General features: G+C 39.3%; 1 protein-coding gene across 1 annotated transcript in view; it reads right to left on the bottom strand.

Moving 5' to 3' along the window:
* Nucleotides 1-17,398, bottom strand: part of XYLT1 (xylosyltransferase 1) — a 281,468-nt gene that overhangs the window by 108,328 nt on the left and 155,742 nt on the right. The gene's annotated exons all lie outside the window — the stretch shown is intronic.

Here is a 17,398-nt window from a genome sequence, read left to right as displayed (position 1 = left end):
CAAGGTAAAAGGAACTCCTTGTTGGTGAATAGCTGTTTTATTGGATAGAGAGAACTTATCACTTTTTTCCACTTTTTCACTTACTTATAGACTATTAGCAGCAATACCAATATCCTGAGCTTGTAGTGGTGAGCTTGTAGTGAAGATGCCCATTTAAATATAACTCTGTGATATTTCAGAAGCATCAACAATTTTTGGACCTCAAAATAACAAAATCAAACATTATTATAAGTTAAAAGCTCCCGTTTATAAGCTTTACATTTACAAGAACTGTCACGTCTGGCCTCTTAAGCGCACTTGAAGAAAAAAAGGTTGATTTTATTGCAATTGTCAATCCATTTACATAAGTATTACATAAGTATCACTTCTTGATGCATATCACACTAGCTGAGTATGCTAAGCTCCATTGTATATGTTCTTTTATTTTATTCGTATTGTTTAATGCCAAGAAACATTTTTCTACATTTGCCTTATATATTCACTAAACCACTCAACTGGCAGTAAAGAAAAAAAAGTGACTCGGCTTTCTGATAACATGAAAATACCATTAATATTAAAGGAAGGTAAAAGGAACAGGATAGGTAGAGGTAATGCACACGTGTTATGCTGTTTCCAGTAAATCTGCAGATTTCCCCATTTAATAATTTAAATACCATAATTTCTGTATGTCTACCAAACTCACCACTGTAACTGCCCACATGTCTCGTAACAGTTTTGGTAAAGAAGCAGTAAACATTTATTTGAAAAAAAAAATACATTTATATAAAATATATATTTTTTTGGCAACTGTGTTTTCTCATAGTTAGTAATCAACGATGCTCCAATTATTTATATACATAAATATAAATAAACTTTGCTCCAATTATAAATCTAGAAATACATTTATTATTAATAATAATAAATTAATTTATTAATTAAATTATTATTAGGAAAAATCTTACTGCAGTAATAAAAAGAGAAAAATATATAATTTTTAAATAATAATGAAAAAAATTAGATAATTAAAAATAAGATAATCTCAATAGAAAAATATGTGGACTGTATGAGTCAGGCAAACTGGAAAGTTACAATATGTAAAATAACAAAATTGTAGCGATGAAGTCAATGTCAATAGTTAAAAAGAATTAACCAGAGAGGGGAAAACAAATATAACAATTACCGATAGGATAATAGAGCAGAGTGGAATACTACAGGGTATGACATATAAGTACAGACTGTCTCTACACTGCTGTGCCTTCGAGGGCACCCCTTAAGAAATACTAGTCACCCCACCCCTCACAAAGTAAGACTAAAAAGCCTAACAGAATTAGGAAATAGCGACAAATGAAGAATCCAAACACCATGTGAGTAATTTTTTTTTAAATCCCCCCACAGTAAAAAAAACCAAACAAAATGAGTAAAGAATAATAAGTGAAATAACTGAAAAATAAATAATAAACAGGCTAATAAAAATAGTATGGGGTGGTAATGTCCCTAATTATGTCTTGAGAGTATCGTCCCACATCACTCCACTACCAACATACAAAAAATCGTCCCGACAAACTTTTCGACGAAAAGGCTCTTCCAGGGGAACAGAGTCCAACGGGACAGAGGTTTAAAAATAGTGCCTCTGCCAATGATAGGGTACTGACTGACCAATCCGTAAGTTGATGGATGCCTGCAGGTGGAGCTGAAAACAGGTTGTATATTAACCCTATGAGTGCCCAATTTAATCTTCACTTGGAAAAAGAGAAATACCTAGAATTCTATGTAAAGGCATATTATCAGGGGACGACATTAGCTACCTCCTGAATTAATATGTATGTGTCTGTGTGTGTGTGTGTCTGTATATATTTGTGTCTCTCTGTATGTGTCTCTGTCTGCGTGCATGTGTCTCCGTCTGTGTGTGTGTCTGCATGTGTATCTGTTTGTCTGCATGTGCAGGGGACGTGGACATGTGGGGGTGGGGCAGGGATGTATGGGGGTGGGGTACCAGGGCAATTTTTGCACCAGAGCCCCGTGGTTACGCCTCTGCCACCAAGCGCACAGTGCTTTTTAACTGGAGGTTATACAGTGGTGTTTCTTAATGTGAGAACAAGGGATTCATAATATAAACAAAGAATTGTAGTGAATTGAAAATCAATTGAAAACAAACATTAACATTTAGATTCAAATGACTGAGCTATAGTTTTGGATGGTTTTGTGAATTTTTCCAAAATCTATTGTTGCTTAAATATTAATCGATTTGCACCAGATTTACCTGTAAAGTTTAATTATTCAATGAATGGAATATTGTTGATTACAATAATTTTGATTCGGACAAACCATCCAAATCTAATTTTTGCATAAGTCTACTAAAAAAGGGAAAAAATCTTTTTAGTTCACTTCAGTTTGGCATTAAAGGAACACTATATAGTGACACATATTCCTGCACTGTAAGCTGTAATAACAGTATTTAGCTCCCCGGTCTCCCTGTAAGCAATTTAAAAAGTAATTTTACTCACCTTTTTTCCAGCACAGCTCAGATTTGTCACCCTTTGGCTAAGATCATCAAAACTGACGTTCTCAGACAATCTAATGCTTTCCAACAGGAAAGCATTGGGTGGTTATTGCGCATGCGTGGCACAATGCATCTCTATGAGAAATGTTTAGCTCCTCAATGTAAAGCGTGGAGATGCTAAATGTCAGTGCTGCACATTGTGCAGCACTGACCCAGGATGCACCTCTAGTTTTCTCTGAATATGCAGTCTTTACATTAAAGAGACTGCAGGGACAGGCTATGCACACCAGAACAACTACATTAAGCTGTAGTTGTTCTGGCGACTATAGTGTCCTTTTAAGTAAATAAACCCCATGGTCATGGGTGCATGGAGACACCGAATTTATATAATTCTTGGATTGCAGTTATTTGCCATGCTTTCTCAGCAAATCAGATAATATGATGATATATTGCTCACTTTGTTATTAATAAGTTACAGAGTTACATAGCTGAATAGAGACTTGGGTCCATCAAGTTCAGCCTTCCTCACATATGTATTTGCTGTTGATCCAAAAGAAGGCAAAAAAAAAACAGTCTGAAGTGCTTCTAATTTTGCAACAAACTAGGAAAAAATTCCTTCTTGACCCCAAAATAGCAGTCAGATATCTCCTCGGAAGAGCTATAACCCATTAATTAGACATTATATCCCTGTATCGTATCACACATCTTTTACAAGTTAATTTACACATTTATTTGTCTGTCTGTTGACCATATTTTTTTAAAGTAGACAACATTTTTATCATATTAAAAAAAAATGGATCAGCATGTATGCAAGCAGTAGAAGTAAACATGTATACTTGAACATCTCACAATTCCATCAAATACAAGACTCTGACTGGTATAAATTTCCAACTAGGATCTGCTTAGCCACAGGGCTTGAGGAACATTAAGACAGCCATTGGCATGCTACTTTAAATCCACTCATATATCTGATATTGAGAAAGTATTTCGAACTCCACGTAGGTGGACAAAGTAGGGGGGATTAGTTTGTGATTGGACACTATGCTAGGCTACGGTCAGGGCCGGACTGGGAATTAAAAGCAGCCCTGGAAAAAAAATATTTACCAGCCCCATAATGCGTTGCGCCAGCATAGTGTGCAGATACAGAGTTAGAAAAGATAACTTAAAATTAAAAATTATTACTCCAACGTGGAAAAAAGCACATATAAGCTTAAAAAAAAAAACGAGTGCAGATTTATTTTAAGCAGACGTGCCTTTGCATGTAATCAATGTTTCAGTCCAACTACCATGACATATTAAGGGAAGCTTGGTAATGGGACTGAAATGGTGAATGTATGTAGGGCACAACTGTGAAAAATTGACGTTCTCTTGTTTATTTTGAAGTCCTGTGGGTGCGCTCTTCACTTTAAATATGTTATTGTGCTGGAGTATGCACCTAGCAACAAGACTCGGCCAATATCTGCTCATTACATATGGTACATATTAATGAAATTTCTCTGTGTATTATGCATATATAAATGTACATTAATATATGTGTAAATATTAAAGGCATAATTATGTATATATATATCTCTCTCTCTTGTGTCTTTCTCTCTCTCTCGTGTCTCTCTCTTGTGTCTCTTTCTCTCTCGTGTCTCTCTCTTGTGTCTCTTTCTCTCTCTCTCTTGTGTCTCTTTCTGGGTCTCTTTCTCTCTCTCTTTCTGGGTCTCTCTCTCTCTTTCTGGGTCTCTCTCTCTCTCTCTTTCTGGGTCTCTTTCTCTCTCTCTGGGTCTCTTTCTCTCTCTCTGGGTCTCTTTCTCTCTCTCTCTCTCTTTCTGGGTCTCTTTCTCTCTCTCTCTTTCTGGGTCTCTTTCTCTCTCTCTCTCTTTCTGGGTCTCTTTCTCTCTCTCTTTCTGGGTCTCTTTCTCTCTCTCTCTTTCTGGGTCTCTTTCTCTCTCTTTTTCTCTGTCTCTTTCTCCCCCCCAATTTACCTTAGAGGAATCAGGGGACCGGCCATGTTCCACGCTGGAGCTGCCTGGCTGCAGCCTCGCCGGACCGGCGGCACTCCTAATGCTGAGAACTGAAGGAGGAGGGAGCATGTCTCGCTACCATGCTCCCTCGCGGTTCCCACAATTCACATGCTCCCTCCTCCTTCAGTCCTCAGCATTAGGAGTGCTGGCGAGGCTGCGGCCCGGCTGCTCCAGCGTGGAACACGGCCGGCCCCCTCTAAGTGTGCCACCGGACCGGCCACCCGGTGGCACATACATGCGCAGCCCCCAGATGCCGCGGCCCACCGGGAAATTTCCCGGTATCCCGGTGGGCCAGTCCGGCCCTGGCTTCGGTACATGAAGTGCTGCACTCAACCCACTACAGGCAACAGAAATATACAGTAGTGCTTCCCCGATAGTCCAGTCACTTATGAATATTATTTGAAAGCTAAACTGAAAATATCAAATGCCTTTACCATCTAGGTAGGGACTTTTAGAGGCTTAGTGTAGTGATTTATTGAAAATAGGTGCCTTCGAAGACACAGTAGGGATACTTTAGGTTAGGGACACTTCTTATCTACTGCTGAAAACAATCTGTCACAAATACTAGTTAATGTGCTAATGTGTAGCAACCTGTGTTATAAATACTAGTCAATATGTGGCGGATCTTCTAGCAAGATACTTTTTTGCTACAAGTTGCTGCAATATTCGTCAACCCCTAAGTAGAAGTTTACATCTCCCCAATAGGCAACTGTATGGTTAGCCTGTTTTCGTTGGTTTCTAGTGGCTGATAATGGTCTGAGATCTCACTCAGACACCTTATTGTGTGGGATGCACGTTGCCTAAATACCACTCTTTTTCCTTTTTGGCTAACCATGTTTTGAGTGAGTGCAAACTTCCTCATTATCTACTTTGGACAACAGCCCTTACTGGTTTGAGCATTTTAAGAATTTCGACTTTGCTTTTCAACAATTGGACTTAAAAGACACATCTTCTAAAGCAGGTGTCATCTCACTTATGGTTTTAATTAGAGTTCTTTGGGGTTTATATTGATTTGTTTTTGAGAATTTATATGTTATGTAATAAAGGTTAAATTTAATACCATTTCACTATATTTGATGTTCTAATTATTCAGTCTTCATAATATATCCTAACTAGCTTTCCTTATGAAAACATATTTTCTGATTACCACCTTTGGTTTAGGCTGTAGAATGCTTGAGAGAATTAGGGTGTTGATTCCCAGGTATCTTCGCAGGCTACATCTACTTAAAATATTAAGGTGCGCGATAAAGCTTTGCTGGACTCAAAGGGTAAAGCACCAAATACTAATGCTCTATGCTTTAGGTTTGTTTCTCAGCTTGGTATGTTAGGACAGTAGAGCACAGTCATTTATTACACTCAGAAGGATGAAGAGGATGCCAATCTGGCCAATCATCTAAATAAAAGCAAATAGAGAAATATTGACTGCGCTATAAAGAGCACTTCATAAACGCATATAAAACAGATTATTTGCTGGTGCTTGAACGGGAAAAAAATAGATTTTTATATTAACTTTTAGAATGAGTTAAGAAGGGGGAATAACATTTACTTGGGCCTAGGATTTACTGTTTTGGATGCATAATGCTATATGCTGAAATAATTTTAGTTCTTTAAAAAATAGAAGTAGATTGCTTTAGGTACCGTTAACAGTAAAAAAAAATAAAATAAAAAAGCTATTGTTAGGCCAGACTTATAGCTCACATGCTCACTTGGGACCTGTATACAACATAAGTCCAACAAAAAAGTCTACAAAAACTACAGTGCAAGTATGTCACTAAAGGAACAGCTTGGGCACAATAACAACTTAATCAACATTAAGTTATTATGGTGCCAGGAGGTCCCTGGCGCTTCCTTACCATTTTGGGTTAAACCATTCACAAACAGTTCAACCCCAAAGTTGGCTCTCCAGCCCCATTCCTATCTGTCCCTATCCACATCCAATTTCCGAAAATCAGTTTGATGAAGCACGGACTGCCGTCAGGCAGAAGCACCGCCAGTTGTTTAGAGCGCTCTGCTGACACTCTAAGCCAATCGATAGCTACTCATTCCTTAAAAAGTTATGTACCTTTTTTTATTAGTGGGGAACTACTGGTTGGCTTAAAGCGTTAGCTGACCGTTCTAAGCTATAAGTGGCATATCTTCCCAGAGGCAGTTGGTGTTTCCTTAAGCTGATTTTTAGAAACCAGATGAGGAGAGAAAATCAACTGTGTGGTTTAACCAGGGCCGCCATCAGGGGGTGACAACCGTGACAGTTGTCACGGGCCCGGCGGCCCTGGGGGGCCCGGACTGCTCTGGCAGTCCTGGGCCCCACTTTCCCTCTCTGCACACATAGATAGCGAATATCGCTATCTATGTGTGCAGCCCCGGGCCCCCGGCTTCCCAGTTACCGCAGAGGGGGCCCAGGCAGCGCACAGCTTCTCTTCTTCTCGTTTCTGCTAATAACTCTTGCGAGACCCGGTTGCCATGGCAACGCTCCGCGGGTCTCGCGAGAGTTATTGGAGGAGAGAAGAGAAGAGGCTGTGTGCTGCCTGGGCCCCCTCTGCGGTAACTGGGAAGCCCCACCATGCCACCGGACCACCAGGGATGGAATCTCCCCCCTCCCTAGACACAGGTAAGCAGGGAGGGGGGAGAAACAATTTAATTTTTTTTTTAATTATGTTAAAATGCCCCCCCCTCCCCCACACCCCAGCACATTTACACACACACACTGCATACACTGACACAACACACACACACACACACACACACACTGCATACACTGACAAAACACACACACACACACACACACACACACTGCATACACTGACACAACACACACACACACACACACACACACACACTGCATACACTGACACAACACACACACACACACACACACACACTGCATACACTGACACAACACACACACACACACTGCATACACTGACACAACACACACACACACACACTGCATACACTGACACAACACACACACACACTGCATACACTGACACAACACACACACACACTGCATACACTGACACAACACACACACACACACACACACTGCATACACTGACACAACACACACACACACTGCATACACTGACAACACACACACACACACTGACACAACACACACACATACTGCATACACTGACACAACACACACACACTGCATACACTGACACAACACACACACACACACACACTGCATACACTGACACAACACACACACACTGCATACACTGACACAACACACACATGCATACACTGACACAACACACACACACACACACTGCATACACTGACACAACACAAACACACACACTGCATACACTGACACAACACACACACACACTGCATACACTGACACAACACACACACACACTGCATACACTGACACAACACACACACACTGCATACACTGACACAACACACACACACACACACTGCATACACTGACACAACACACACACACACACTGCATACACTGACACAACACACACACACTGCATACACTGACACAACACACACACACTCACTGCATACACTGACACAACACACACACACACACACACTGCATACACTGACACAGCACACACACACACACACTGCATACACTGACAACACACACACACACTACATACACTGACACAGCACACACACTGCATACACTGACACAACACACACACACACACACTATATACAATAACACAACACACACACACTACATACACTAACACAACACACACACTCTGCATACACTGACACAACACATTCTGCATACACTAACACAACACACACTGCATGCACTAACACAACACACACTCTGCATACACTGACACAAAACACTATGCATACACTGACACAAAACACTATGCATACACCAACACAACACACTATGCATACACCAACACAACACACTCTGCATACACCAACACACTCTGCATACACCAACACAACACACTCTGCATACACTGACACAACACACTCTGCATACACTGACACAACACACTGCATACACTAATACAACACACACTGCATACACTAACACACACACTGCATACACTAACACAACATACATACTGCATACACTAACACAACAAACACACTGCATACACTAATACAATACACACACTGCATTCACTAATACAACATGCACTCTGCATACACTACACACTAACACACTCACTGCATCCACTATACTGACACACACTCTGCATTCGCTACACATTAACACACTCTGCATTCACTACACTAACACACACTCTGCATCCGCTACACACTAACACACTCTCTGCATTCACTACACATTAACACTCTGCATTCACTACACTAACACACACTCTGCATCCGCTACACACTAACACACTCTCTGCATTCACTACACTAACACAAACTCTGCATCCGCTACACACTAACACACTCTCTGCATTCACTACACATTAACACACCCTCTGCATTCACTACACTAACACACTTTCTGCATTCACTACACTAACACACTCTCTGCATTCGCTACACATTAACACACTCTGCATTCACTACACTAACACACACTCTGCATCCGCTACACACTAACACACTCTCTGCATTCACTACACATTAACACTCTGCATCCACTACACACTAACACACTCTCTGTATTCACTACACATTAACACACTCTCTGCATTCACTACACTAACACACTTTCTGCATTCACTACACTAACACACTCTCTGCATTCACTACGCATTAACACACTCTCTGCATTCACTACACATTAACACACTCTCTGCATTCACTACACATTAACACACACTCTGCATTCACTACAAATTTACACACACACTACATTCATTACAATGACACACTCTGCATTCACTACACCCTAACACACACTCTGCATTTATTACACACTAACACACACTCTGCATTCACTAAACTATGCACACACTCTGCATTCACTACACTAACATACACTCTGCATCAACTGTGCACACAGCATCCACTACACAAACATCCTGTATTCACAGTACATACACTACATCCACCACAAATTGAAACACTCTGCATTCACTATACACAGACACTGTGTCTAATACACACACTACATCCACTACAGACACTGCATCCACTAAACACATTTCATCTAGTACATACAAACACTACATTCACTACACAAACACACACTACATCACTGTACACACACTACATCCACTACTCAAACACTCTCTGCATTCACTACACATTAACACTCTGCATTCACTACACTAACACACACTCTGCATCCGCTACACACTAACACACCCTCTGCATTCACTACACATTAACACACACTCTGCATTCCCTACACATTAACACACACTCTGCATTCCCTACACATTAACACACACTCTGCATTCCCTACACATTAACACACACTCTGCATTCCCTACACATTAACACACACTCTGCATTCACTACACATTAACACACACTCTGCATTCACTACACATTAACACACACTCTGCATTCACTACACATTAACACACTCTGCATTCACTACACATTTACACACACTCTGCATTCACTGCACTAACACACACACTACATTCATTACACTGACACACTGCATTCACTACACACTAACACACACTCTGCATTCATTACACACTAACACACACTCTGCATTCACTAAACTATGCACACACTCTGGATTCACTATACTGACACACACTCTGCATTAACTGTACACACAGCATCCACTACACAAACATCCTGTATTCACAGTACACACACTACATCCACCACAAATTGAAACACTCTGCATTCACTATACACAGACACTGCGTCTAATACACACACTACATCCACTACAGACACTGCATCCACTAAACACATTTCATCTAGTACATACAAACACTACATCCACTACACAAACACACACTACATCACTGTACACACACTACATCCACTACTCAAACACACTCTGCGTTCACTATACACACTGCATCCGCTACACAAACACACACTCTGCATTCACTGCACAAACAGTATCTAATACACACAAACACTACATCCATTACACACATTCTAATTCACTTCCACTATACACACCACATTCAGTCCCGCATCATTGTCAGCAGACTAGGTAGGGCGTGGGCGGGCCCGGGAGGGAGGGGGCGGGGGAGGGGGGGCCCAGACCTTGTGCTTTGTCAGGGGCCCCAAAATTTCTGATGGCAGCCCTGGGTTTAACCATTCGTTAATGGTTTAACTCAACATCCCCTAATTGTAAGAATTGCCAGGGAACTCCTGCAACCTAACAACTTAATTCTGATCAAGTTGTTATGTTGCCAAGAGTGTTCATTTAATCAATGATGTTGGGGAACACGATCAATATATAGAAGTCAGAAGTGGAATGCAGAAAGTGAGTGTAACTGCCTAAAGGAAAGAAGATATTAGATGAGAATTGAAGACCAAACTGCATAATTCAGGTTATAATAAAATATCTGTGATTATGACCAAATGGAAAATTACTTCTAAATCAACCATTTTGTCTACTTTTTAAAATTTAACTTTCAATTCACTACAGTTTGCTACTTAGTGAATAAATCAGTATATTGCCATTACCTTGGTTACCAAGGGCAACAAGCTGTGGAATGTAAGAAATGTTAAATTATAATATTTTTTTCACATTGAAAACACAATATTTCCACATTTAAAGGCTATGCTTAGAGTGGCTTAAATGTGGTTCTCAGGCTATTCTTAATATATGAATGAGTGTAAAAAAGAAACAAAAGAAAACGCATAATGTGTAGTAATTAATATAAGAAGATTATATAGGAATAGAGAAGAAACACCAAATAGTGAAGTATAATGCCCGAACCACCACACAGGCAAAACAAAATTAGTTTTTTTACATTTCAAATTTTTATCTGCTCATCTGTAGTGTAATTAAAGTGTATGTTCTCTATGCAGTAATTGTACCTCTTGTGAAGTATAACCATAAAATTCTGTGGGGGTTTGCAATCAAATGCTGTATTTTCATTATATTCGCTTAGCAGTAGGGACATAAGATTTTATGTATTCTACTCCATAACCCCTAAAAGTGTCAAGTCAAAAAATTCATTTGAAGCCATTCTCATTTTTTGGAACTTTAAGCAAACTGTAAGACTGATAATATTCCCTTGAATCATTCAGCTTTCAGCAGGCGTTAGACTATCGTTTTTTTTTTCTTTAAATAGCTAGTAACGTTTTAAATTTTATATATAGTTCAGCAAAGATAAGATAATATGCAGATAATTTCTATAAAGAAAATATAATACTTGCCTCCACCACTGAATGTGTGTGCATGCGTGTGTGTGTATATATATATATATATATATTTTCCTTACATAAAGTGTGTCACCATTTACTTTTGTCTGCCTTTAAATGTGGGATCAGTTCTAAGCCACTCATCTTGGGTTTCTTGAAGAGACAACTATAATCACTGTGGGGCTACCTGGACTCCTGTCTTTGTAAGACTACCTTGTGTTTAATGCTAGGGAGAGCTTATGTGCTCTTGGGTCAACCTCGACTAGAGACAGCTGCAATACACCAGTACAGCATACGATGATGAATGAGCTGCAGCAAATTGTATTTGACACCATTATCTGTCATAGAATGGCTTAGATTGATAAAAAATAAAAATAAAAATGCTTATATAAAATGTATGTTTCCATTGGATTTATAATGTTGTACCACTGAGGTCCTCAAATGACCAACAACCTTAACTTGGGAGACTTCCATACACGGGTAACTGAATAGGATAAGACAAGGAATGAGTTGCGGCTCAATATTTGTAACATAAGACATGTTTGAATACAAAAGTGAACAAAAAGGCTAGGTCATAGATACATAGAGAGTTCCATATAGTTATAGTACCTTCGGCACGGGGGGAGGGGGGTAAGGGGGGGAGGGGTGGCAGCATCATCCCCTGTCAACCCCTGCCACCCACTGCTCTAAATTTCCCGACGCGCGTATCGCAGAGTCCCGGCTTTTCCCTCTTACTCTTACCCGGTTCCCTTGGAAGAGCCGGTACTCGGCGAAACGCGTGTCGGGAAATTTACATGTTAATTTAACTTTTACCGTTTGGTTGTTTGGACTTCAAAGACTATTCTATTATTACCTCCCGTGCCGTAGGTTCTATAACCACTTACGTTAGTACCTTCTAGCGTGAAACCCCCTCTCCCCTTCTACTGTGTATGTTTATATAATACTTTTAGTTAAGTTTTATTAAAAGTTATGTTTTAATTGATATTAGGCCATAGGGGTTGCTCTAACATATCTAATGGTTAGGTTTGGAATTCTCTAGACCTATATATCTATGACATAGACCTTTTTGTACACTTTTGTATTTATATTTCCTTCAGAGGTTACCCCCCATCCACTAGTGGCAACCTGACACACTCTCCCTACCTCTATCTTTATCTAGATAAGATATGCTTGCCACAGAATCCATTGGATTAAAGGACACTATAGAATTATGAATACAAACATGTATCCCAACAATATAGTTTAAATCTACCTATTTAAGTGTCCCCCTCTCCCCCTTTGCAAGTGAGAGTTTGAGGTGAATTTTACATAACTTTAAGCCCTCACCTAACTGACCTCTGTACTGCCGCAACACCTCCATGGCTGAGATCATCAAGATGGGAAGCTAGTGCACATGCTTGGCAAAACGCCACGCTGCGTCAGTCAAATAATGCTACATGAGTTTAGCGTAATCCTCAAGATGAAAGTGCATCTAGTTGCAGACAGGAAGACAGTCACTAGAGGTCTGTTAACCATGCAATGTGCAGAGCTAAAACTAAAGGCCACTGCACTCAATACCACTTTATTGAGATGTCTGGTTGGGGTTCTTTCGTGGTTCTTTAACACTAATTTTTGTATATATGTATTTCGCAGGCTTAAAAAAAATAAAAAAAATTAGATTGTTAGAATCTTGTAGAGAATAGCTCTTGACCTGGATGCCATTAATTTAGAGAAGCTTTGTTCTACTGGATGTTGTACATTGATAGCCATCCAATTACGGTTGTTTTGCAATTAGCTTATTCACAGTAAATTTACTGCCCATTGTGTGTTCTTATAATGAGTTACTGGGCTGGTACAGACTTTTACATTTAAATGCCAGGTTTAGAAGAGTTTATGGGTTTTCACAGCTTTTCTGCATCTCGGGCTAATGGATTGAATGTCTGAAGATGAATCCGAACACGAACGTGACTGAGATACATTTAAAAAACTGCAAAACCGGGTAACCTTTGCAAAATAGTTACTGAATCTCAAGTGACAGATACTAAATGCTGCTTTCAAAATATGTAGAACCAAAGTAAACAGTCAACCTTCAATAAAAAGAGCTTTATGCAGTATTTTTATTGTTTGTTAGCAACATGAAACAAAGGCAATAAATCCATGATAAATGAAATAGAGTAGTAGAATATAATGCTCTGAGACAAACATTTCAGACTCCCCACCTAGTTTCAGTTGCATAACTGTGAAGCTTTGCAGAGAATATGGAAACAAAGTATCTGTTAATCTGAATAGAACAGGTATGAGGGAATCGATGGAGGAGATGCCCATTGGGTCCACGTAGAAGGCAAAGAGCAGTCTGGAAGAACGAAAACAAAGGTGTCGAAAAACGAGAGAGAGAGATGGGAGTAGAGTGAGCATAGCTAGACTAGAGCAACTGAAATACTACAGAGAGAGTAGTAGAGTAAACAAAGAATAGGTGGTGGATAAAGAATAGTAGGACAGTAGGAAGAGGGGAAAAGGAAGGAACACCGTTTTAGAATAAAGAGCTTAACACTCCAAGACAACTGCTTTGGTCCAACCAAAGCACTTAGCCCTGAAAGTGTTAAACAATTCTCCTGTATTGGTCCAAGAGATCAACAGCTAAGATAAATTCAGTAATAAAGACTCATTAAATTGAACCTAGAATACCAAATTGCTCTGTAGACTTGGCTGAATTATCCTTGGTCATATAAACCAGTGGCTCCTCATTGACCACAATTCTCATATCTGTTGATGATACAAATTTAGTTATGACTGCCCCACCACCAGAACACTCTTTCAGTGATCCCGTTTATGTGCGCAAACAAAAATATGGCAAAAGAGAGGAACAAGGCAAATAAGTTAAATTCTTAAAGTGGTATTAGCATCCACAATGTATTTACTAAAGTGAGACTTTCAAATGTAAGGCCAGAGTAGCCAATTTGAAATCTTGCTGACTTAGAGATTTTTTTCCAAATTTAATAATTTGACTTTACATTTTAATGTCACTTTGAATTCTCTCTTCGTTTAAACTTACCCACAGCAGCAGAGTGGCAGCTTTAGCCTACACATAATGATTCTGTGTGGATCCTACTCTCATTTAGTGTAAAGAGACCATTTAAGGCCGATAAAAACAATAAAGCAAAACCTGGTGGCATCAACGTAAAACTGTAACTTAAGAGGTATCATGGTGATGGACAATCAGATATCTTATCATTCTGCTTGTTAAATCTGTGGTACTTGTGCTGCTCCCATTTGCAAATTGTACAATTCCATTAAACTGATTGATATTCCTAGCAGTATGTTCAGTAATTCCCATATACCCCATTTTTGGAAGGACATTTCCCATTCATCACCCATACTATTATTTTCACTATTTTTTTTAATCATTATTTATATAAAACAAAGCTAACAGTAGTTCAACATTAGCTATCTTGATAAGACTTTATTAACGACTGCTTATGCATTTTTAGTACATCAAATAATATTAAATCTGTTACGTATTACATTCATATCATATTACACAGTCGTGAGTATATATGTATAACCATTTTAAGAATGGATTTACATATAATCTCTGATGATTCACCAGAGTATCAAGTTTAGTTACCTGTGTGTAGTTTTAGCACTAACGGGATTTATTCAGAAAGCAGGGAGAGAGTTTTTCATTTGTTATCTATCACTCTTAATATTGGACTTTAAACTGCAGGGAATGTGAGAAGGTAAGTCCTATTCTTTTTGTCCCATATACTGTCACTATCACATACAAAACAGATAGGGATGAGACTTAATGTGATGAGGAAGTCCCCATGGTGCAAGTGAATAAAAAAAAAAGAGGTCAGCTGGTTATTTGTACTGGGACACAGACTATAGAGATGAAGGTACGGCAAATCTTGGCAAGAACACTAACAGACTGTTGCAATCAGTGAGCTAGAAGAAACAAATATGACACAATTAAGGAAAAAAAATAGCGTGTAAAAGATGGTGCAAAAATATTATTGTACTTTATCAGTGATGATGGAAAAACAGACTGATCTGTCACACCATATAAATGATTAATAAGGAAATAAAACTGTACCTTGTGTAGGACATTTTATTTGTCATTTCTTTTATTTTATTAGATAGATATTCTTTTCTTTTCTATCTAGTCGCAGGGATAGGCAACCTTCAGCGCTCCAGATGTTGTGGACTACATCCCCCATAATGCTCTTACACACATAATGCTGGCAAAGCATCATGGGAGGTGTAGTCCAAAACATCTGGAGAGCCGAAGGTTCCCCACCCCTGATTATTCTAGTGCCATTCTTCACAAGGGAACACAACATTTTTTTAGTCTATTCTTTTGTTTCTAATTCACCTTAATTTCTATTACTTTTACCAACTGCAGGTGTATAATAAAATTGAGCACCTGACCATGCCAGGAGCATAACCTGCGATTTTGGGGTCCCTAAGGGTTCTTCTCCTGGCTGTATGCAGCATGTATATGTCATAGGTCACCTAATAAATAATATGCTTCTGATATATATTAAAGGGACACTGTAGGCAGTGTAATGGCTTCATTTTATTTAAGTGGTTATAGTGTTGGGAGTACTCTGCTGCTGTTCATTCATTCAACATCAGACCGTATTTGATAATGCTTAAAGAGAGTCCCTGACAGCCAATCCCCTCTGTGCTGATTAGGCTAATATGGAATCATTTGTCTGAGCATCAATGGGCAGCTGTGATTGGCTGGGAGTATCAGTTGTTGTTGTTTATCCAATCACAGTGCACATCGGTGGTATGAATTGGTACGGCTAAAAATAAACATGTAATCTCTGCCTTAGCTATATCTCCAATAGGAGCCAGGTTGTGGGTGACCAGGTACTCCTTTTTAGTGTTAAACTGCTAGAAAATGGTTTAACACTGAATGGAGAGACAGCAAGAGATGACTCCAAACACTATAACCGATTTAATGAGATTGAATTGTTATTGTGACTATAGTGTACCTTTTCTTGCGAAACAACCTAGAACTGGGTGAGAGGTAAGAGAATTTCAATATGTGCCCTACTCTCCATGTATTCAAGTCATAGGTATTATAATCACACACCCACCTTTCCCATCTTATCTTCTGATCATAAATGTCCATGTTACGGAACTAGGTCCTCTCATAGGCCAATCCTACATGTTCTGCCATAGCACTACCAATTCTAACACCAACAAACTACCCTATGCTCCAATTAATTTCTCTCATTCCCACGGTAGACTTTGACCTACAGTATATGTGTAGATCAAAGTAGACAGTAGCAAATATTAGAAAATGGAAACTATGCAAATTGCAGGCAGAAGTATCAGCAACTGTATTGGTTTACTTCTCCATATCACACCAGGTTCTGTTAACCTTTTACTGAAAAGATCCTGCAGTGTGAAGTTTGTCATGTTATAAAATGTTGTACTTTGAATCCACACACACGTAGATTGGTTTAAAAGATTATTTTAAAAACCAATGTATTCTTGACCCTATAGTGTAAAAACAACAATCTAGCCCCCTCCCCCACCCTACCCCCCTTCAGGGCCACTTTGCCCTCCCTAAATATATTAAAATCTTACCTTTACTCCAGTCTGCTGCTGGCTTTGCCCTGATCTGCCTGCTTGGCTGACATCATCATACGTGGTATTCTTA

The sequence above is a fragment of the Pelobates fuscus genome, chromosome 8, assembly GCF_036172605.1.
Source record: "Pelobates fuscus isolate aPelFus1 chromosome 8, aPelFus1.pri, whole genome shotgun sequence".
NCBI lineage: Eukaryota > Metazoa > Chordata > Amphibia > Anura > Pelobatidae > Pelobates > Pelobates fuscus.
Note: the sequence above shows the minus strand (reverse complement) of the source record. Positions and strands in the feature narration are given on the sequence as shown.